General features: G+C 44.4%; 2 non-coding genes across 2 annotated transcripts; both read left to right on the plus strand.

Annotated features, from left to right (window-relative positions):
- Positions 1-3,599: 3,599 nt before the first annotated feature.
- trnae-uuc (transfer RNA glutamic acid (anticodon UUC)) lies at positions 3,600-3,671 on the plus strand. Its single transcript has one exon. It is a non-coding gene; the product is annotated as a tRNA-Glu (tRNA).
- A 9,285-nt stretch (positions 3,672-12,956) lies between these two features.
- Positions 12,957-13,038, plus strand: trnal-aag (transfer RNA leucine (anticodon AAG)). Its single transcript has one exon. It is a non-coding gene; the product is annotated as a tRNA-Leu (tRNA).
- The last annotated feature ends 3,511 nt before the right edge of the window (positions 13,039-16,549 follow it).

Here is a 16,549-nt window from a genome sequence, read left to right on the forward strand (position 1 = left end):
AATCACAAACGACCGTAGGAATTCCATTGATGTAGAAATAAGAAGAAAAGATGTTTGGCTCGATAACTGCTCAAAACACTTGGTCCACTCCAAAGAATTCTGACTTCAGTAATGCTTAAATAAATTCCATTATGACTTATCATTTGTAAATATTAAATTCTGCTTGTGAGTTGGTTATTTGGTGGGCTGGTCTGTCAATTAATCCATGTCCGCTTTTGGGCACAACAGCCACCACAGTTTCCATAGTGTAGTGGTTATCACGTTCGCCTAAAACTCGAAAGTTCCACGGTTCAAGACCAGGTGAAAACAGCTTTTCTTGCTTGTCAGGCAGCTGTTGTACGTGGTGTGCTGATGATGTTCTGCAGTGAAAGTTACCATAGCTTAGTTGTGTGCATGTGCCAAGCCAGCCAAGGTGATCAGAGAGGCAGGCAGGAGAGTACTTGGTGTATCTTCTGGCAGGAAAGGAGAGAAGGAGACTTGGTGGTGGAACCTCACAGTACAGGAAAAAGGAAAAAGGTTAGCGAAGAAGAAGTGGGACACTGAGAAGACCGAGAAGAGGGGAAAGGAATATATTGAGATGCGACACAGGGCAAAGGTAGAGGTGGCAAAGGCCAAACAAGAGGCATATGATGACATATATGGCAGGTTGGACACTAAAGAAGGAGAAAAGGATCTATACAGGCTGGCCAGACAGTGGGATAGAGATGGGAAGGATGTGCAGCAGGTTAGGGTGATTAAGGACATAGATGGAACTATGTTGACTGGTGCCAGCAGTGTGCTAGCTAGATGGAAAGAATACTTCGAGGAGTTGATGAATGAGGAAAATGAGAGCAAAGGGAGAGTAGAAGAGGCAAGTGTGGTGGACCAGGAAGTGGCAATGATTACTAAGGGGGAAGTTAGAAAGGCATTAATGAGGATGAAATATGGAAAGGCACTTGGTCCTGATGACATTCCTGTGGAGGTATGGAAGCATCTAGGAGAGGTGGCTATGGAGTTTTTGACCAGCTTGTTCAATAGAATTCTAGCGCGTGAGAAGATGCCTGAGGAATGGAGGAAAAGTGTGCTGGTGCCCATTTTTAAGAACAAGGGTGATGTGCAGAGCTGTGGGAACTACAGAGAAATAAAGTTGAAGAGCCTGACAATGAAGTTATGGGAAAGAGTAGTGGAGGCTAGACTCAGGACAGAAGTGAGTATTTTCGAGCAACAGTATGGTTTCATGCCTAGAAAGAGTCCCACAGATGCATTATTTGGCTTGAGGATGTTGATGGAAAACTACAGAGAGGGTCAGAAGGAACTACATTGTGTCTTTGTAGATCTAGAGAAAGCCTATGACAGAGTACCCAGAGAGGAACTGTGGTACTGCATGCGGAAGTCTGCAGTGGCAGAGAAGTATGTTAGAATAATACAGGACATGTACGAGGGCAGCAGAACAGCGGTAAGGTGTGCTGTAGGTGTGACAGACGAATTTAAGGTGGAGGTGGGACTGCATCAGGGATCAGCCCTGAGCCCCTTCCTGTTTGCAGTGGTGATGGATCGGCTGACAGATGAGGTTAGACTGGAATCCCCGTGGACCATGATTTTTGCAGATGACATTGTGATCTGCAATGAAAGCAGGGAGCAGGTGGAGGAACAGTTAGAAATGGAGGCATGCACTGGAAAGCAGAGGAATGAAGATTAGCCGAAGTAAGACAGAATATATGTGCATGAATGAGAGGGAGTGGTGAGGGAAGAGTGAGGCTACAGGGAGAAGAGATAGCAAGGGTGGAGGACTTTAAATACTTGGGGTCAACCGTCCAGAGCAATGGTGAGTGTGGTCAGGAAGTGAAGAAACGGGTCCAAGCAGGTTGTAACGGGTGGAGGAAGGTGTCAGGTGTGTTATGTGACAGAATAGTCTCTGCTAGGATGAAGGGCAAAGTTTATAAAACAGTGGTGAGGCCAGCCATGATGTACGGATTAGAGATAGTGGCACTGAAGAAACAACAGAAAGCAGAGTTGGAGGTGGCGGAAATGAAGACGTTGAGGTTCGCTCTCGGAGTGACCAGGTTGGATAAAATTAGAAATGAGCTCATCAGATGGACAGCCAAGGTTCGATGTTTTGGAGAAAAAGTTAGAGAGAGCAGACTTCGATGGTTTGGACACGTCCAGAGGATAAATAGTGAGTATATTGGTAGAAGGATGATGAGGATGGAGCTGCCAGGCAAGAGAGCTAGAGGAAGACCAAAGAGAAGGTTGATGGATGTCGTGAGGGAAGACATGAGGGCAGTTGGTGTTCGAGAGGAGAATGCAGGAGATAGGCTTACATGGAAAAGGATGACGCGCTGTGGCGACCCCTAAAGGGACAAGCCGAAAGAAGAAGAAGGGCTTTGATCTTCATGCAAAAAATTACCAATATTTTGCACTTGAAAAAATTAATTAATAATTTTGGAAAGAATCAGTGTTAGAGACACCAACAGGTGTCCCATATGATCTGGCAATCAGGATTAGTGGTTTTCACTGGTCTCCTACTCCCGGTATGGGAATGTAACCTGAATTCTTTTGTTTTGGCCTGGTTGTTTTGAAAAATTAGGCTTGAAAGTAAGTGAAGATTTTTTAAGAAAGTTGAAGTGACACCACTGATGGTGTAGTGGTACACTCGCCTGACTTTGGTGCAGGCAGCGTGGGTTCAGTTCCCACTCAGTGACGGTGTGAATGTGAGTGCGAATGGTTGTCCGTGTCAATATGTGCCCTTCAGCTGACCAGTTCAGGGTGTAGTCCGCCTTTTGCCCGAAGTCAGCTGGGATAGGCTCCAGCGTGTTGAAAATGGATGGATGGATGGAAGTGACACCATTATCTGGTCTAGTGGTCAGGATTCCTGGTTTTCACCCCGGCATCCTGGGTTTGACTACCGTTTTGGGAATGTTCCTTGAATTGCTTCTGAACTCTCCCATTTAGACTTTGTCACCTCGTATGGTTACATTACCTCAGTTCCAGTATTATGGCATGGATCTTTACCCAGGGAACCATGTCCAACTCCCAGTATGAGAGCATTTCTTCACCCACCAATTTGGCTGTTCATCCAGAAAACTTCCGATTGAGCTTGGGGAAGAAAACACAACAAAGGTGTTTCGCAGATGGCCAAGCGGCCAGGATTCTTGGTTTTCACCCATGAGGGCTGGGTTTGACTCTGGGTATGGGAACGCTCTCTGAATTCCACCATTTGGGCTTTAACATCATGTCGAAAAATTCCAGTTTGGGGAAATGTTCAATATTTTGGAAAAAAACAAAAAACAAACAAAGGATTTTCCCATATGGTGAAGCTGTCAGGTTGCTTGGTTCTCACCCAGGAGGCCTGAGTTTGACTCCTGGTTTGAGAATGTTTGGGAATAATGTATTCCACTATTTGGGCTTTGATCATGCAGAAAATTTCAAATATTTTGTGCTTCGAAAAACTGGCAGACCAACGTGTCCCATATGGTGTGGCGGTCAGGATTTCTGGTTTTCATTGGTCTCCTACCCCCGATATGGGAATGTAACGTGAATTATTTTGTTTTGGCCTGAGTGTATCATTGGAAAGAAAGTATAGAATTTCAAAAAATAATTTGAAGACCCAGCATCATGTGTCCCATATGGTCTAGTGGTCAGGATTCCTGGTTTTCACCCAGGTGGCCTGGGTTCGACTCCCGGTGTGGGAATGTTCCTTGATCCTCTCCTGAACTCTCCAATTTGGACTTTGATTAACACTTGGTATGGCAACATTTGGTTGATTCTGGTAGTGTGGCATGGATATTTATCCCAGTGTGACTCCCATTATGAGAGTAATTTTTTACCCTGCATTCCACCAATTTAGCTTCAACATTCATCCATCCATCCATCCATTTTCTGAGCCGCTTCTCCTCACTCAGGTCGCGGGCGTGCTGGAGCCTATCCCAGCTGTCATTGGGCAGGAGGCGGGGTACACCCTGAACTGGTTGCCAGCCAATCGCAGGGCACATACAAACAAACAACATTCACACTCACATTCACACCTACGGGCAATTTAGAGTCCCCAATTAATGCATGTTGCTTTCTGTTGCTAATTAACCAATACGGGATGACGGTGAACTCTGATCTTGACGCGCCTGTTATTCGTTTTTTATAAGCATCAGAATCTTTTTTCTTCAAATATGTTTCATCCTGAAGAGTTCATCTACTGTTTTTCACTTTTTAAATAAAGTATTCAGTGAATTATACACAAAAGAATAACACGCTTAACCCGGGACTGAAAGAAGTGTGTCAATGAAGTATGCAGTGCTGTACATTAAGGACTGTAAAATGGAAAGTGGAAATGGAAGCAATTTTATTTTAAAATGACTCTCCTTAGTTCCGGGCCTGACGGTGGAGGTTGAGGTCTGCAGGATGGTAGATAATAATCGTTACTCTGTTCCTTTTGTCCTCTCTGTTTTTTGTTTTCGGTTTTTCAGGTTATTGATTACGCCATAATTTATGTCAACATGGTGAACATCTTGGACGCCGCCATCAACGGAAGGGAGTCAGTCGAGTTCACTCATATTTCCTCTGTATCACACAAATGCAATCAAGTGGGCAGCATGTGCGTGTCAATTAGCGAAGGTGAAGCAGACGTGGATCTCATCTTTAGATCGCCTTTGTTCAGCTGCATCATCATCGAGGTCAGGATGTCACTCACGTCCACATTTAGCTTCAGACGGGTTCAGCAGCCTGATGGTCACTTGTTGTTTCTCGGCTTCAGTGTGTGAATGCTCAGAGAGCAACACTCACTCTCATACTTTCCAGACCGACCTAATTGGTGAAAATCAGCGATATCGACAGACCATATCATTAAAAAAAGGTTTTCACCTCTCACATGCTTTAAGCACATTTAAGCTTATTAAAACACACTTTTTAACATGTTCGTTACCACCTGTCCTCACTCTTGCTCGCATAGTTCCCCAAATAAGAGCTAAAGCGTGCTTGCTTCAAGCTGTTTATTTGAAAAGTAAAACGTAATTGTTATTGCCAATTATTTACAATGTCTGTTTTGACAAGGCTGACAGCCCCAGCCAGAGAATACCCACTTTCACAGATTCATTCAGGGAAGCTTACAGAGTGAGAGTGAGGAAAAGGGGGGTCACTAACAATACCAAAGGTCACACACACTACAAAATAAAAAGGCACATTGGTTAAAATATACAGCAACCTAAACATGCAAATGAGACAAAGAGGAGAGACCTGTCAAAAGTCGTTATTCGTTAAATTCAATGACAGTTTTGCAGTAACATATTAATCCTTAAGGGAATATTTAATTTCATGTTGAAAATTTGTGCACAGTATTTACATTTTCAGGGTAGCGTTTAAAGGGCAACTTTCAGAGTTTTGAATGTCTTTGCCTTTCTCCCCCTGTCTGGAGAATTTTGGGTTAAAAAATTAAAACTCAAGGCTACATCACCCAGCCCTGTTGTCAAAATTTAATAAGACTTGTATGAAGCTGCCATAAGTCAGTCTGCTTTTCCTTGTGATGCTAAGTATCTGAAAGCACATCGCTTGATGACCTCGAGAAGTCAAAAAAATCCTTTGCTCGACTACTTGGCCAATGCAGGATGTTTGAGGCCTATGCAGTCGTGACATTGTCATGTTTCAGGTCATTCACAGGGTTCAAGGCCCATTTCAGAGGTATGCAGTAATAGCTGTTGTACACTTTTCTCTATCGGGTATGTCAGCACGGTTTAAGACGACTGTCACAAAATATAATGAAAGTCTATCAAACCAACGGGTGATTTGACTTTGCACAAGAGTTGTGCTTTGTGCAATTGTTTGCAGATTTTGTGAAGGACTGAAAACTCTTGGGGTTCTTCAGCAAATTCAACAACATCCAGACGGCTTTCGTCCCCTGTTCTGCTTTGAGCCACACTGACTCCTGACCAGATGGATGATCTTTTCAACATTCGTCTCTCCCCAGAAAGGAGCAACGAGAGCTGCTGAGGAGATAGTGGTTTTTATCTCCAACATGCAGAAGGTTTGCTTTAGTGGTCAAATACACACATTCATTACACTCCCCTTATTGTGTGTGTGTGTGTGTGTGTGTGTGTATTTTATTTATTTTTAAGTACTTTAACTGACTGTTTAGTTCTAACAGAAGAAGAGGGGCCATCCAAACCTGAGAAAATCTTGGCCTTCACAACAGGAGCATCTGTGGTACAACCTATTGGCTTTACTCCAACTCCTTCTGTCCAGTTCCTTCATCAAGGAGATGATGACGCTTTTTCTCTGTTCCCTCTTGCCAACGCGTGCATTAATTGCATAAAGTTGCCATTATATGCCTCTTACGAACTGTTTAAGGAGAAGTTCGACTTTGCGTTAGGGAACACATATGTGTTTGGCCGAGCATGAACATGTTATTCTCAAATGTGAAAGCACATGGCTAAGAAATCTACAGAAGTAACAAAAATGTTTTAAGTATTTTTGTAACAAAAATAAGACAATTTTCATGAAGTTGACCTATAATCACAAACACTTGAGAGCGGAAAAAAACAAAACCCTTGGTCTTCTTTAACAGATGTATAGTCAATGTTTAGTCACTGAACAAAGTACAGAAGTGAACAGAAAATATCTATTCCATGGTTCTCATCATTTTCGAGTGGGTTCACTTGTTGAATCATGTTCATTGTAATGTCATCCATGTTTGTATTAATTTCTGGAATCACCACATTATTATTAATTTGCAGTTCAGGTAATGGGCCTTCTTGAGCAACGCCAAAGTAGTTATTAGCATCAAAGACACTGTTAATGGCTGGATGGATTCCTGCATTGTTAATAACACCTGCATGCCACAATTGAAGAGGTGTCTTACCCCCTTGTGTAGAGAGGCCATGATTGTTCCATTGATTGACAAATTCAGTTGTTGCTCTTTCAATTCTTGGCAGATACACATAGTGCAGGCTAAATAAATGTCGTTCATTCAGCGAATCCAGTACCCCATGCTCCTCCATGAAGTTAAAGAGATTTATAAAGTGTCTGGATACTACTCGATTGAGCTCTGCCCATAGTCTCTCAATCCTTTGGTTGTGCACTGATACACATGTAATAACACTGTTCAAACCTCTTTTCTCTAACATAAAATGGGCAACGTGAATATTTTCCATACCATGATCACATCTATCTATCTATCTATCTATCTATCTATCTATCTATCTATCTATCTATCTATCTATCTATCTATCTATCTATCTATCTATCTATCTATCTATCTATCTATCTATCTATCTATCTATCTATCTATCTATCTGTCTGTCTGTCTGTCTGTCTGTCTATCTATCTATCTATCTATCTATCTATCTATCTATCTATCTATCTATCTATCTATCTATCTATCGATCTATCTATCCATCTATATATCTTAAAATAAATCTCCCACAAGTATGTATGCGAGCATTTGAGATGGAAATGTGAAAGGATTTGAGTATATTTTATGAATGGATTTTAGGATGGTATGTGAATAGATCTGACATGTTCATGTGAGTGTGTTTGAGGTGTATGTGTGCAAACATTTGAGGCGTGTATGTGAGCATGTATCTATGAGTTGAAAAGTGGTTTCAAAATAAAATATGGCATTGACCAACAGCGATAAAGTGCAATAGTAAGCCTAACTTAAGCAGTAGCGTTACATAGCATTATACTGTATAGTACATACAGACATATTTTTAATGAATATATGTCGTATACTTGTTGATTATTGTGTTTCAATTATTGTGCTTTTAATGTGTAAGTGCTGTAGGATATGACGTAATGGTCGGCCAATCAGAAGCCGTGTCGTGTATGACGTAGTACCAGGCTGGCTCGTCTATCAAGAGCGAGACGCCATTATTCGGTCGCGGATTCTGGCGAATAAATGTGCCTTTCGGGCTAAAGCGCAGTGGACGTGTTTACTCAAGGCAGAGTTTCAACATCGCTGCGTTACAATCTGAAACGTATACGTTTCGTTGCAGGCAGGATGGCCGGATAGTCGCGTTTAAGCTCCCCTGCGCCGGTGTACCTAATGATGTGTCCAAAGGGAAAGAAGGAATTTAATTGTCGTCGTGAAACTCGTATCATAGCTATGCACTCCAGTCAGAGTCAAATGTTTCATGACTTTATTAAATATAGGTACCTCTCAATAAATTAGAATAGAGTTTTTCTTCAGTTCTCATAGTGATTAAACGCTGAAGTACTTTTCAGAGGGCAAATTCCAGCCTAATTTCTACATTAAAAATCACTATTTCTTGAATGAATTCACTATTTCGTTTGATGTTATATTTTAGTTTCTCAATATGGCGAATTTTTTTTATTTGCTATGAGCTGCAATCATCCAAATAATACATATTTTAAATATGAAATACTTCACTCTGAGTGCGTGTAGTGTACAGTTCATCTCTATAATTTCACTTTTTGATTTGAACTACCTAATAAAAGATTTACACTATTCATGTGTGAGCATGATTGACATGAACTCGTGAATGCCAGTGATGTGTGCGAGAATGTGATTGACATGCTCGCGTGAACGCATTTGAGTAGTGTTGATGAGAACAAGACGCGTGTGTATGAGAGCATTTGAGTCGTGTAAATGAGAGCATTTGAGTAGTTTAAATGAGAGCATAAATGAGAGCATTTGAGTAGTGTAAATGAGAGCATTTGAGTAGTGTAAATGAGAGCATTTGAGTAGTGTAAATGAGAGCATTTGAGTAGTATCAATGAGAGCTTTTGAGAAGTCAATGTGAGCATTTGAATAGTGTTAATGAGAGCAAGACTTGTGTGCACGAGTGTTTGAGTAGTCCTTATGAGAGCCTTTCAGTTGTTTGTGTGTGTGTGAAAGCTGGTCTGAAGCGGCGTACTCGCCTCGCATGTCGGACGAATTTTTTTTGTCAGTACGAAGTGAATTGAGGAAAGGGTCACGACACGTGGGCCTCAGCCAATGAGTTGACAAGTCTGAATTGCACAATATTTCTCACGAAAAGTAAGACGTTAAATGATAGCAGTTCCACAACATCCTATGAATAGACATACGATAGCAGAGAACAAGCTCCAGATAGCAGAGGATGGTTTCGACCCATCGACCTCTGGGTTATGGGCCCAGCACGCTTCCGCTGCGCCACTCTGCTCTCTAGTCATTATAGTTGGTATGTACTCTTTTACTGTCTGACAAATATCAAGCAGCCGCAAGCAACAGGGCTGTTCGGGTTGTCTCATGGCTGGATCGCCGAACAAGTCAACGAAATTGAAAAAAAAAAACACCCGGACTCACCCCTCATTATTCTCAGGGACTTTAACAAAGCTTAACTCAACCACGAACTCCCTAAAGACAAGCAGCACATCGACTGTCCTACAAGGGAAAATAACATTTTAGACCACTGCTATACTACGCTAAAAAACGCATACCATGCTATACCTCGTGCAGCCCTTGGCTCATCTGATCACTGCTTAATTCACTTAATACCAACGTACAGGCAAGAACTTAAATGCGCGAAGAATGTACCATCAAAGTCATTTCGCACTTTCAACAACAACAAGCCGTGGTTCACTGCCAAACTTAAGCAGCTTCGCCAAGCTAAGGAGGACACATATCAGAGCGGGGACAGGGCCCTGTATAATCGAGCTAGAAACCAGCTGACTAAAGAAATTAACATTGCAAATAGCAACTATGCAGCAAAGTTGGAAAAACAGTTTTGCGCATCTTCAAACAACAAAAGATTAACAAAAGCCCAGACCATGTGTCCCCATCCTGCCTCAAAGTCTGCACGGACCAGATCGCGCCAGTCTTCACTCAGATCTTCAATAGATCTCTGGAACTGCGAAGTACCATCCTGTTTCAAACGCTCCACCATCATTCAAGTCCCCAAGAAACCTGCAATCTCGGGTCTAAATGACTACAGGCCTGTCGCCTTGACATCTGTGGTTATGAAGTCCTTTGAACGTCTCGTGCTGGACCACCTCAAGAGCGTCACAGGTCCTCTGCTGGATCCCCTGCAGTTCAATAATGCAAGGCAGAATCTCATTCCTCTCATCAGAATCAGAATCAGAATCATCTTTATTTGCCAAGTATGTCCAAAACACACAAGGAATTTGTCTCCGGTAGTTGGAGCCGCTCTAGTACAACAGACAGTCAATTTACAGAACACTTTGGAGACATAAAGACATTGACAAAAAACAACAACAAACAACAATTGTGCAAAAAGATGCAGAGTCCTCAGTTCGAATGGCTAATATCGCAATAGTCCGGTGCAATGACCATTGTGCAAAGGGCACTGAGACTTCAAGGAGCGTATGCGGTTTAAAGTGACGAGTACTGCGATAATCTGGGACAATGGTTGTGCAAATGTTACAGATACTCCTCAATCAGTGTGCAAATGGAGCAGATGCTACTCTGGCATGAGTGGCCACTATATGCAAATAGTGCAGCACGGCGAGACAACTACAGTGAGTGCACGAGTAATACATAATACAGAAATGTGACAACGAACTCAAGTCAAAAAATTGCCAGCTTGTTGTAATGGAATTGTAAGTTAGCTGTTCAAGAAGTTGATTGCAAGAGGGAAGAAGCTGTTGGAATGTCTACTAGTTCTAGTTTGCATTGATCGGTAGCGCCTACCTGAGGGAAGGAGCTGGAAGAGCTGGTGACCAGGGTGACCAGGGTTTGCCTACCGAGCGAACAGGTCTGCGGATGATGCAGTCAACATGGGACTGCATTTCATCCTAGAACACCTCGACAGTGCAGGGACCTACGTGAGGATCCTTTTCGTGGACTTCAGCTCAGCGTTCAACACAATCATCCCTGAACTCCTTTCCTCCAAGCTTCTCCAGCTCAGCGTCTCACCTGCCATCAGCCAGTGGAGCTGATGAAGCTGGGGGAGGCCACTTCATCCACACGCAGCATCAGCACTGGGGCGCCCCAAGGTTGTGTCCTCTCTCCGCTGCTCTTCTCTCTCTACACGAACGACTGCACCTCAGCGCACCCGGCTGTCAAACTCCTGAAGTTTGCAGATGACACCACTGTCATCGGCCTCATCAAGGACGGTGACGAGTCTGCATATCGACAGGAAGCGGAGCGGCTGGAACTGTGGTGCGGCCGACACAACCTGGAACTGAACACGCTCAAGACTGTAGAGATGATCGTGGACTTCAGGAGGCATCCTTCGCCACAGCTGCCCCTCACGTTGTCCAGCTGCCTTGTGTCAACCTTCGAGACCTTCAAGTTCCTGGGAATTAGAATCTCTCGGGACCTGAAGTGGGCGACCAACATCAACTCCGTCCTCAAAAAAGCCCAGCAGAGGATGTACTTCCTGCGGCTTCTGAGAAAGCATGGCCTGCCACAGGAGCTGCTGAGGCAGTTCTACACAGCGGTCATCAAATCAGTCCTGTGTTCTTCCATCACAGTCTGGTTTGGTGCTGCTACAAAAAGAACAAACTCCGACTGCAACGGACAATCAAAACTGCTGAAAGGATTGTCGGTACCCCTCTACCCACCCTTGAGGACTTGCACGCTGCCAGAACTAAGACAAGAGCGTGCAAAATCCTCTCGGACCCTCCACATCCCGGTCACCAGCTCTTCCAGCTTATTCCCTCAGGGAGGCGCTACCGATCAATGCAAACTAGAACTAGCAGACATTCCAACAGCTTCTTCCCTCTTGCAATCCACTTCTTAAACACCTAACCTACAATTCCATTGCAACATGCTGGCAATTTTTTGTTCGTTGTCACATTTCTGTGGGGCCAATTATATATTACTCGTGCACTCACTGTAGTAGTCTCGCCACGCTGCACTATTTGCATATCTGTTGTTGACCAATACTGGCCAATCATGCCCTTTATTGCTCAGTGACTGTCTTTTTAGTCAATGTCTTTATGTCTCAAAAGTGTTCTCTGTCAATTGACTGTCTGTTGTCGTAGTAGAGCGACTCCAACTACCGAAGACAACTTCCTTGTGTGTTTTTTTGACATACTTGGCAAATAAAGATGATTTTTATTCTGATTCTGATGGCACTATGTCAGACTACTGCCATCAAATCTTGTCATTTCTCGGGCAGAGAGTGGCAACACTACTCGACATTTATTCCGATAGCACCCTATCCCGTCTTATACCATCACTGGGCTTTATCTTGTCAAATCAAACACTGTCCGAGAGGTGGAAACAGAAAACGTGTCACCGGTCAACGCGACGGCACACAATCGTTACGATGGTGACTACAAAACAATGCGCCGCACCAGTGTCTTGTTTCTGTGTGTGCGTGTGCGTGTGAGTGACTGTGGGGTTACAAAATGAGGAAAAACGTGTTCGTCACTGGTGCTCGGGAGAGAACGTTCATTGAAGGATTGCTTGAAGGATGTTCACATACTTTCCATACGATACGGCTCGCAAGCAGGCAAAACATTTTTATGTACCCTAGCAACCGCAAGCACATACGGTTGTACGTAAACATGCCGGCGTTCCGTCGAATCATGCCCTAAAGCTTCGCTAAACATTGGTTTGTGCGTGAAAATAAATGTTAACGGGGCGCAAGTATGTTGACAACAGCAAGCACGGGAGGCGAAGTGCTGGTTACAATACGCAATCCTACTGGTCTCCGTCAAGTTGCGCTGCCAGAGAGTTGTCGTTGACATGTCACACTACACGGAAGATATCACAAAAAAAAAAATCAAATTTGCCATCTTCGGGCCAAATCATTTGTCGTGGCTTATGTCACACTGCAAGAAGTTTTGTCGTTCCTGGAAAATCGGCTGCGATAGCTAATCGGGCCAATATCGGGACTAAAATCATTTTGTTTGATCGAGGCATAAAAAGATTATTCTCTTAGCCAATGAATTGCAGTTGTTGGCTTTAATGATTTCAGAGCTCTGCTTTCCACATTTTTCATGTCAAGGTTGGCTATGATAGGTAATGCCGGGGATCCCATACTTTCTTGGTCGGGCTTACATTTCCCAATAAAGTTCCACTTAGCAAAACGGGCTTATCTGGTCGTGTGGCCGAGCAGTCCAAGGCGCTGGATTAAGGCTCCAGTCTCTCAGGAGGTGTGGGTTCAAATCCCACTACTGCCAGTTCCTTGTCAATATAGTGAATGTCTTAACTGTTTTTTCATTGGCTCCGACAAGGCGTTTGTATTTGTCTTTATGTCATTACCTTTGTCTTTCACGCTGAACTGTCGTGCCACCTTTATGGGTACTTACACAATGATTTTAAATTGACAGAACAGTAAATAAATGACGATTTTTTTTTTCAGTAAGAAGTGAATTGAGGAAAGGGTCGATACCCGTGGGCCTCAGCCAATGAGTTGACAAGTCTTAATTGCACAATATTTCTCACTAAGAGTAAGACGTTAAATGACAGCAGATCCACAACATCCTATGAGCAGACATACTATAACAGAGCACAAGACTCAGATAGCAGAGGATGGCTTCAATCCATCACCCTCAGGATTATAGGGGGAGCACGCTTCCACTGCGCCACTCTGCTCTCTCGTCATTGTCGTTGGTATGTACTCTTTTACTGTCTGACAAATATCAAGCAGCCGCAAGCAACAGGGCTGTTCGGGTTGTCTCATGGCTGGATCAGGCTACAAGACACATTTGGTCTTTCCCGATGACACTATGTCAGACCACTGCCATCAAATCTTGTCGTTTCCCGGGCAGACACTACTTGAAATTTATTCCGATAGCACCCTATACCGTCTTTTCCCATCACTGGGCTTTTTCTTGTCAAATCAAACACTGTCCGAGAGGTGGAAGCAGAAAACGTGTCACCGGTCAACGCGACGGGACACACTCGTTACGATGGTGACGACAACAACAATATGCCGTGTCAATGTCTTGTTTCTGTGTGTGCCTGTGCGTGTGAGTGACTGTGGGGGGACAAAATGTGGAAAAACCTGTTTGTCACTGGTGCTCGGGAGAGAACGTTCATTGAAGGATTGCTTGAGGTATGTTCACGTGCTTTTCATACGATACGGCTCGCAAGCAGGCAGCAAAATGTTATGTACCCTAGCAAGCGCAAGCACATACGGTTGTAGAAATTAACATTGCAAAAAGAAACTATGCCGCAAAGTTGGAAAAACAGTTTAGCGCAAACGACTCTAAATCAGTCTGGCATGCATTCCAATCGCTGACTAATTACAAGCGACGATCCCCCCAAGCTGAGAACAATTGCACACTAGCCAACGACTTGAATACCTTCTACTGCAGATTTGAAAAGGACAGTTTCACACCACACACCCACCCGGCCGCACCCGCGACCACAATCACACCTCTGACTTCTGCGTTAACCATTCATGAACAGGATGTGAGACGCATCTTCAAACAACAAAAGATTAACAAAGCGGCAGGCCCGGACCATGTGTCCCCATCCTGCCTCAAAGTCTGCGCGGACCAGCTCGCTCCAATCTTCACTCAGATCTTCAATAGATCTCTGTGCGAAGAACTGTGCGAAGTTCCATCCTGTTTCAAATGCTCAACCATCATTCCAGTCCCCAAGAAACCTGCAATCTCGGGTCTGAATGACTACAGGCCTGTCGCTTTGACATCTGTGGTCATGAAGTCCTTTGAACGTCTCGTGCTGGACCACCTCAAGAGTGTCACAGGTCCCCTGCTGGACACCCTGCAGTTTGCCTACCAAGCGAACAGGTCTGCGGATGATGCAGTCAACATGGGACTGCACTTCATCCTAGAACACCTCGACAGTGCAGGGACCTACGCGAGGATCCTGTTCGTGGACTTCAGCTCAGCGTTCAACACTATCATCCCTGAACTCCTTTCATCCAAGCTTCTCCAGCTCAGCGTCTCACCTGCCATCTGCCAGTGGGTTTACAGCTTTCTGACGGGCAGGACACAGCAGGTGAGGCTGGTGGAGGCCACCTCATCCACACGCAGCATCAGCACTGGGGTGCCCCAAGGTTGTGTCCTCTCTCCGCTGCTCTTCTCTCTCTACACGAACGACTGCACCTCAGCGAACCCGACTGTCAAACTCCTGAAGTTTGCAGATGACACCACTGTCATCGGCCTCATCAAGGACGGTGACGAGTCTGCATATCGACAGGAAGTGGAGCGGCTGGAGCTGTGGTGCGGCTGACACAACCTGGAGGTGAACACGCTCAAGACTGTAGAGATGATCGTGGACTTCAGGAGGCATCCTTCGCCACAGCTGCCCCTCACGTTGTCCAGCCGCCTTGTGTCAACCGTCGAGACCTTCAAGTTCCTGGGAATTACAATCTCTCAGGACCTGAAGTGGGCGACTAATATCAACTCCGTCCTCAAAAAGACACAGCAGAGGATGTACTTCCTGCGGCTTCTGAGAAAGCACGGCCTGCCACCGGAGCTGCTGAGACAGTTCTACACACCGGTAGTCGAATCAGTCCTGTGTACTTCCATCACAGTCTGGTTTGGTGCTGCTACAAAAAAGGACAAACTCCGACTGCAACGGACAATCAAAACTGCTGAAGGGATTGTCGGTACCCCCCTACCCACCATTGAGGACTTGCATGCTGCCAGAACTAAGACAAGGGCGTGCAAAATCCTCTCTGACCCTCCGCACCCCGTTCACCAGCTCTTCCAGCTCCTTCCCTCAGGTAGGCGCTACCGATCAATCCAAACTAGAACTAGTAGACATTCCAACAGCTTCTTCCCTCTTGCGATCAACTTCTTAAACACCTAACCTATAATTCCATTACAACAAGCTGGCAATTTTTTTGACTTGAGTTCGTTGTCACATTTCTGTGGGGCCAATGATGTATTACTCGTGCACTCACTGTAGTTGTCTCGCCATGCTGCACTATTTGCATATACTGGCCACTCATGCCAGAGTAGCATCTGCTCCATTGCACACTGTTTGAGGAGTATCTGTAACATTTGCACAACCAACATTGTCCCAGATTATCGCACTATTCGTCACTTTAAACCGCATACACTCCTTGAAGTGTCAGCGCCCCTTGCACAATGGTCATTGCACCGGTCTATTGCAATATTAGTCATTCGAACTGCTCTAAGTGCTAGAGGACTCTGCATCTTTTTGCACAATTGTTTTTTGTCAATGTCTCTGTCTCCAAAGTGTTCTGTAAATTTACTGTCTGTTGTACTAGAGCGGCTCCAACTACCGGAGACAAATTCCTTGTGTGTTTTCGACAAACTTGGCAAATAAAGATGATTCTGATTCTGATTCTGATGCCGTCGTTCCGTTGAATCATGCCCGAAAGCTTCGGTAAACATTGGTTTGTGCGTATCAATGTTAACAACGGCGCACAAGTATTTTGTCAACGGCAAGCCAAGGAGGTGATGCGCCGGTCACAATACGCAATCCTGGGCTCCGTCAAGTTGCGCTGCCGGAGAGTTGTCGTTGACATGTCACACTACATGGAAGATATTTAAAAAAAATCTAATTTGCAAGACATCATTTTGGTGTCATAGGGCCAAATCGTTTGTCGTGAGTTAATGTCAGTTAATGTCAAACAACCTAAAACATTTAATAAACAATAAACAAGGAAGGAAGACGAGATGGTTTATATATTCGCGAGGAGAACGGTTAGAGTTGTTCGCAGTTACAATCTCCTACCGCTCTGAGCAC

The sequence above is a fragment of the Phyllopteryx taeniolatus genome, unplaced genomic scaffold, assembly GCF_024500385.1.
Source record: "Phyllopteryx taeniolatus isolate TA_2022b unplaced genomic scaffold, UOR_Ptae_1.2 contig_53, whole genome shotgun sequence".
Lineage (NCBI taxonomy): Eukaryota > Metazoa > Chordata > Actinopteri > Syngnathiformes > Syngnathidae > Phyllopteryx > Phyllopteryx taeniolatus.